The sequence below is a fragment of the Oncorhynchus mykiss genome, chromosome 32 (assembly GCF_013265735.2).
Source record: "Oncorhynchus mykiss isolate Arlee chromosome 32, USDA_OmykA_1.1, whole genome shotgun sequence".
NCBI lineage: Eukaryota > Metazoa > Chordata > Actinopteri > Salmoniformes > Salmonidae > Oncorhynchus > Oncorhynchus mykiss.
In genome coordinates, this window is record NC_050572.1 from 3,443,951 (window position 1) to 3,449,793 (window position 5,843).

The 5,843-nt window shown below is 49.4% G+C and overlaps 1 protein-coding gene across 1 annotated transcript in view; it reads right to left on the reverse strand.

Moving 5' to 3' along the window:
• Positions 1-3,146: 3,146 nt before the first annotated feature.
• The window catches only part of LOC118946526 (CUB and sushi domain-containing protein 2-like), a 46,022-nt gene continuing 43,325 nt past the window's right edge, over positions 3,147-5,843 (reverse strand). The window contains exon 13 of the mRNA XM_036971694.1: positions 3,147-5,843. This exon is cut by the window's right edge and continues 733 nt beyond it. The gene's annotated coding sequence lies outside the window, so the exon portion shown is untranslated.

Genomic DNA, 5,843 nt, shown 5'->3' on the forward strand with positions numbered 1-5,843 from the left:
GTATTAAAATATACATAGATTACGTGATTATTATCGTATTTTCAATCATATTTAAAAACAATTTCACGTTCAATCAATTGAGTTTTATGTTGCGACTGTCTGTACATTTTGCCTCAATGTGTGTCATGATGTGCGGCAACATGTGCGCTACGAAGTGCCCAGTCTACCACGTAGTGCATTATTAAAGGAAGAGCCACTTCGACAGCCTCTTTGCAGCCATAGGTGGAAAATATCTCTCTAGGAGCTGATCCCTCGTCGGTATTGTGGAACGATTCTAATGTCTTAGGTAAGATTTGAATGGAGAAAACTGATCCGAGAGCAGAGCAGAGTTTTTCTTCTTCTTGATCCTCGCAGTATGGACACGTGGTTTTATAACGACAGACTTAAGAGAAACCTTCTCGCCACGTGCTTGTTTGGGAAACGTGTAATCTTAAAAAGTTGGCTTGTAAAACATAACCATGTATATGATCATCGTAAAGTTATATCGCAACAGGGAAAGGAAGCCCTGGCTGTTGGAGAGGGCCTTCAACCTGACAGCTGGAGAGGGCCTTCAACCTGACCACTGGAGAGAGGGCCTTCAACCTGACCGCTGGAGAGAGGGTCTTCAACCTGACTGCTGGAGAGGGCCTTCAACCTGACTGCTGGAGAGGGTCTTCAACCTGACTGCTGGAGAGGGTCTTCAACCTGACTGCTGGAGAGGGTCTTCAACCTGACTGCTGGAGAGGGCCTTCAACCTGACCGCAGGCCTCCCACCTTCCTCCCATCTTCCTTTTACCTTCCTCCCATCTTCCTCCCACCTTCCTCTCACTTTCCTCCATTGTCCTCTCACCTTCCACCTTCCTCCCATCTTCCTCCCACCTTACTCTCATCTTCCTCCCACCCTCCTCCCATTTTCCTCTCACCTTCCTCCCATATTCCTCTCATCTTCCTCCCATCTTCCTCCCACCTTTCTTCCATCTTCCTCCATCTTCATCTCACCTTCCTCCATCGTCCTCTCACCTTCCTCCATCGTCCTCTCACCTTCCACCCTCCTCCTATTTTCCTCTCACCTTTCCTCCCATCTTCCTCCCATCTTCATCTCACCTTCCTCTCCTCTTCCTCCCTAGTGGGAATACATCTCACAGTGTCACTGGTCTGATCATTCTTCTTCTCCCTGACATCTTGACTCCATCACTCACATCACAAGATGTTATTTACTCTCACGCAACAGCCCCACTCAACCCCTCCCCTTCCTGTCACGATCACAGTCCTTTTGCTGCTGATGTTTACATCTGAAACGGTTGAAAATCAAAGCGGGCGTCGTCTCCCCGTCTGTTCCCGCCCCCACCGAAACCCCAGCTGCTTGCTGCTTGCAGAACCTTTCCCCGATAATTGGGAGATTATAATGCAGGAGCCGGGGAATCGGAGTGTAAACACTGTTTTGCTATGATCCGCTTAATCATTTCCAATTGAAGCTGCACAGGAGTAATTGCGATGCCACCAACACCTCTGCTGTCAAAGCTATGATAAAGCTAGGTTTTCAAGATGAGCTGGGGGGGGGGGAGCAATCTGATAAAGTTGCGCAAGGGCACCAGTCATGAGGTGATGAGACATGTTATGTCTTTTTAAATATTTGTTTTACCTTGATTTAACTCGTCAGTTAAGAACAAATTCTTATTTACAATGTCGGTCTAGGAACAGTGGGTTAACTGCATTGTTCAGGGACAGAACGACAGATTTGTACCTTGTCAGCTCGGAGAATTTGAACTTGCAACCTTCCGCTTACCAGTCATACGCTCTAACCACTAGGCTACCCTGCCGCCTCTACACTCTAACCACTAGGCTAACCTGCTGCCCCTACACTCTAACCACTAGGCTACCCTGCCGCCTCTACACTCTAACCACTAGGCTACCCTGCCGCCCCTACACTCTAACCACTAGGCTACCCTGCCGCCTCCACACTCTAACCACTAGGCTACCCTGCCGCCTCCACACTCTAACCACTAGGCTACCCTGCCGCCTCTACACTCTAACCACTAGGCTACCCTACCTCCTCCACACTCTAACCACTAGGCTACCCTGCCGCCCCTACACTCTAACCACTAGACTACCCTACCTCCTCCACACTCTAACCACTAGGCTACCCTGCCGCCTCTACACTCTAACCACTAGACTACCCTGCCGCCCCTACACTCTAACCACTAGACTACCCTGCCGCCTCTACACTCTAACCACTAGACTACCCTGCCGCCTCTACACTCTAGCCACTAGACTACCCTGCCGCCCCTACACTCTAACCACTAGACTACCCTGCCGCCTCTACACTCTAACCACTAGACTACCCTGCCGCCTCTACACTCTAGCCACTAGGCTACCCTGCCGCCTCTACACTCTAACCACTAGGCTACCCTACCTCCTCCACACTCTAACCACTAGGCTACCCTGCCGCCCCTACACTCTAACCACTAGACTACCCTGCCGCCTCTACACTCTAACCACTAGGCTACCCTGCCGCCTCTACACTCTAACCACTAGACTACCCTGCCGCCCCTACACTCTAACCACTAGACTACCCTGCCTCCTCCACACTCTAACCACTAGGCTACCCTGCCGCCTCTACACTCTAACCACTAGGCTACCCTGCCGCCCCTACACTCTAACCACTAGACTACCCTACCTCCTCCACACTCTAACCACTAGACTACCCTGCTGCCCCTACACTCTAACCACTAGGCTACCCTACCTCCTCCACACTCTAACCACTAGGCTACCCTGCCGCCCCTACACTCTAACCACTAGACTACCCTGCCGCCCCTACACTCTAACCACTAGACTACCCTGCCGCCCCTACACTCTAACCACTAGACTACCCTGCCGCCTCTACACTCTAACCACTAGGCTACCCTGCCGCCCCTACACTCTAACCACTAGGCTACCCTGCCGCCCCTACACTCTAACCACTAGACTACCCTGCCGCCTCTACACTCTAACCACTAGACTACCCTGCCGCCCCTACACTCTAACCACTAGACTACCCTACCTCCTCCACACTCTAACCACTAGGCTACCCTGCCGCCTCTACACTCTAACCACTAGACTACCCTGCCGCCCCTACACTCTAACCACTAGACTACCCTGCCGCCTCTACACTCTAACCACTAGACTACCCTGCCGCCTCTACACTCTAGCCACTAGACTACCCTGCCGCCCCTACACTCTAACCACTAGACTACCCTGCCGCCTCTACACTCTAGCCACTAGGCTACAACAGGAGGGAAAACAAACTTGGTTCAAGCAGTGGAAAGGATCCCTAAGTTGTATGAGTTTATTGAAAACCAGAGCAGACCAATACAGGAGCAGGAGGTGACTAGTCCAGGTAGAGAGTGGGTCTAGAAATCTAGATCAAACCTTTCCCGCTTCAACGTGTGTTTCTACCAGCCTGGTGATCCACTAAGAGTTTTCCTTTAAGAGTTGAATAGACCAGTAGTAGCCAGTCAGTTTGTAGAACCAGACAAGACCTTCCCTGCTACAGTCATTCTTCTTCCTCTCAGTAAACCTGCAAAACTGCTTCAGGGAGCTCATACCATGTACTGGCCCCCAGCTTCATTGTCCATGTCCTAGCCTCCAGCTTCATTGTCCATGTACTGGCCCCCAGCCTCATTGTCCATATACTGGTCCCCAGCTTCATTGTCCATGTACTGGCCCCCAGCCTCATTGTCCATGTACTGGTCCCCAGCCTCATTGTCCATGTACTGGCCCCCAGCCTCATTGTCCATGTCCTGGCCCCCAGCCTCATTGTCCATGTCCTGGCCCCCAGCCTCATTGTCCATGTACTGGCCCCCAGCCTCATTGTCCATGTCTGTCATTACAGTAGGAGTCTGTCTGATGTAGAAACCACTCTGTCATTACAGTAGGAGTCTGTCTGGTGTAGAAACCACTCTGTCATTACAGTAGGAGTCAGTCTGTCTGTCTGGTGTAGAAACCACTGTCATTACAGTAGGAGTCAGTCTGTCTGGTGTAGAAACTACTGTCATTACAGTAGGAGTCAGTCTGTCTGGTGTAGAAACCATTCTGTCATTACAGTAGGAGTCAGTATGTCTGTCTGGTGTAGAAACCACTCTGTCATTACAGTATTAATCTGTCTGTCTGGAGTATCCCAGAATGTCGAGCTGATGTCCCAAAGATAATAGATTGCAGAGCTATTATCCGTAGTGATCCATTAAATCTGACACTAATTGCTCGTAAAATACTAGGTGTGATTTATTGGTGTCAAAAAAACATTGTGTTGTGTTGAGTTTTAATCTGGACATGTATCAGTATAATGAGAAATGTCCTGGATGCCAGATGACCTGTTTCAGCACATGGATGAGTCTTTGGGATGAACTGATTATAAAACAGCAACAAAAAGCTGCAAGGGATATGCTGATGTAGCCAATAGAACGCACACACACGCACGCACGCACGCACGCACGCACGCACGCACGCACGCACACACACACACACACACACACACACACACACACGGGGTAGAGATCCTCCCTACAGCCTTACTAAATGGGGGAGAGAGGTAGAGATCCTCCCTACAGCCTTACTAAATGGGGGAGAGGGGTAGAGATCCTCCCAACAGCCTTACTAAATGGGGGAGAGAGGTAGAGATCCTCCCTACAGCCTTACTAAATGGGGGAGAGAGGTAGAGATCCTCCCTACAGCCATACTAAAGGGGGGAGAGGGGTAGAGATCCTCCCAACAGCCTTACTAAATGGGGGAGAGAGGTAGAGATCCTCCCTACAGCCTTACTAAATGGGGGAGAGAGGTAGAGATCCTCCCTACAGCCTTACTAAATGGGGGAGAGGGGTAGAGATCCTCCCAACAGCCTTACTAAATGGGGGAGAGAGGTAGAGATCCTCCCTACAGCCTTACTAAATGGGGGAGAGAGGTAGAGATCCTCCCTACAGCCTTACTAAATGGGGGAGAGAGGTAGAGATCCTCCCTACAGCCTTACTAAATGGGGGAGAGAGGTAGAGATCCTCCCTACAGCCTTACTAAATGGGGGAGAGAGGTAGAGATCCTCCCTACAGCCGTACTAAAGGGGGGAGAGGGGTAGAGATCCTCCCTACAGCCTTACTAAAGGGGGGAGAGGGGTAGAGATCCTCCTTACAGCCGTACTAAAGGGGGGAGAGGGGTAGAGATCCTCCCTACAGCCGTACTAAAGGGGGGAGAGGTTAAAAGCTATAATAACACAAGCCCATATCTTCAACAACAAAGGCCTCCAAATATTATCTCCCTTTTCAAGGCCTCAGAGGAAACTTCCAGAAGTGAAGAAAACAATCGGTCAGGAAAAGAATGGCCCCCAAATATTTGTTTGACATCCAAAACAGCAAAGAGAAATCAAATATGGTCCAGAGTGCCTTTCGCAGGACGTAGAGATCCAGATAGATCCAGATATATCTAGTTAGTTCCAGATAGATCTAGTTAGTTCCAGATATATCTAGTTAGTTCCAGATAGATCTAGTTAGTTCCAGATAGATCTAGTTAGATCCAGATAGATCTAGTTAGATCCAGATAGATCTAGTTAGTTCCAGTTGGATCCAGTTAGATCTAGTTAGATCTTTTTAGATCCAGTTAGATCTAGTTAGATCCAGATATATCTAGTTAGATCCAGATATATCTAGTTAGATCCAGTTGGATCCAGTTAGATCTAGTTAGCTCCAGTTAGATCCAGTTAGATCCAGATAGATCTAGTCCATGCAAAGTTAAGTTTCACGACACAGCGCACTGTTTGCACAGACCGGTCTCTTCTCATCTCCTGTGTATCAGCTGCTACAGGCCAATACTGTCTCTCTGCTGAACGTTGACCTTAGAAT